A 1,370-nucleotide genomic window follows, 5' to 3' on the forward strand; every position below is an offset into this window, starting at 1 on the left:
CTCAGACACACATGCACTGTTTGTATACCGAACTTAAACACAACATGTAAAGTGTCCAACGGAGCTGTTGCCAGATAATTGAATGTTCATTTCTCTACCACAAGCCCCCGCCTCACAACCGCAGACCGTGTAACCACGCCAGCCCAGGCAGGACCTCCACATCCGGCTTCTTCGTCTGAGGAGGGCTGCATTTCAGTCTGTCATAAAGCCCTTTTGTGGGGAAAAATGTATTGATTGGGTGGGCCGGCCTATGCCCCTCCACCAGTTATGTGAAATCCTAATGAATTTCAATTGACCAATTTCATTCTATGAAGTGTCACTCAGTCAAATCTTCAAAATTGTTGCATGTTGTGTTTACATTTTTGTTCAGTATATTTGTCAGCCTTCTATGAAGTAGAAACAGCAACCCTTCATGAGGTAAGCACTCTGCATGGAGGAGTGGACAACATTTCTCAGAAGGATCAGATAACATTATGCGTCAGGGAGAAAATGAGGTTCTGTGTATAAGAGTAAAGCCCTTAAAGGGATACTTCAAGATTTTGGGAGTGAAGCCCTTTGTCTACTTTCCCAGAGTCAGATGAACTCTGCGTGCAGTTTAAAGTTGCTAACTAGGGTTAGCGCAATGACAATGTCTATGGTAACTGCTAGCATACTAGTAGATACAATAGACTAACAGTTATTGCGCTAGTCGCTAGTTAGAGGTAGTCAATTCTAACTTCCTTCATACTGGATGCTGACAAAAATGGTATCATTGGCAAAATAGTGAAGTATCCCTTTAATTAATGTAATAAAACAGACAATCAGAATGGAAAATTGCTTTATAAAATCAATACAACAAAACAGTTCAACATTCAGCAAGAAATTCAGTCCATAATTTGCAGTAAATGTAATATAGTCCTTAATTATATCGATAATATGCATATCTGAGTGGTATAGGGAGACAATTTCATCTTGTAATTGTCTTTTTTATATTATCAGTATTCACAAGCGATTATTTAATGATTCAAGTACCACTACTTTAAATTTAACTTGCATATGCATATTCAAAAGCTGTACAAGATCTGTATCACATGTTGTATTTAAGAATAGCCCAGTTTATAACTGGTGCTAACAAAAAATGTAAAAAACACTGATCAGATCTTCCTGACCACCTACAGAAGTAGTTGTATGAAAGCTCAGTGGGCAGAGTTTACAAGTTAGAGTCCAATAAAAGTCAAGAAAGGAAAATCCCTAGTTACACATTTCATTTACATGTGATATAATCATTTGTATTTTACATTATAGACCAATATTAATGCCTTCGGTCCATGGTGGCCCATGTCAATGATGAGGGTGGATTTACAAAGACCTCCAGAAGTGGTAAGGAGGAT

General features: G+C 38.0%; 1 protein-coding gene across 7 annotated transcripts in view; it reads right to left on the bottom strand.

Annotated features, from left to right (window-relative positions):
• Positions 1-803: 803 nt before the first annotated feature.
• The window catches only part of LOC123996920 (arf-GAP with coiled-coil, ANK repeat and PH domain-containing protein 2-like), a 72,900-nt gene continuing 72,333 nt past the window's right edge, over positions 804-1,370 (bottom strand). For all 7 annotated transcript variants that reach the window (XM_046300776.1, XM_046300770.1, XM_046300762.1 and 4 more), the window contains one exon: positions 804-1,370. This exon is cut by the window's right edge and continues 1,472 nt beyond it. The gene's annotated coding sequence lies outside the window, so the exon portion shown is untranslated.

This window comes from Oncorhynchus gorbuscha, linkage group LG02 (genome assembly GCF_021184085.1).
Source record: "Oncorhynchus gorbuscha isolate QuinsamMale2020 ecotype Even-year linkage group LG02, OgorEven_v1.0, whole genome shotgun sequence".
Classification (NCBI taxonomy): domain Eukaryota; kingdom Metazoa; phylum Chordata; class Actinopteri; order Salmoniformes; family Salmonidae; genus Oncorhynchus; species Oncorhynchus gorbuscha.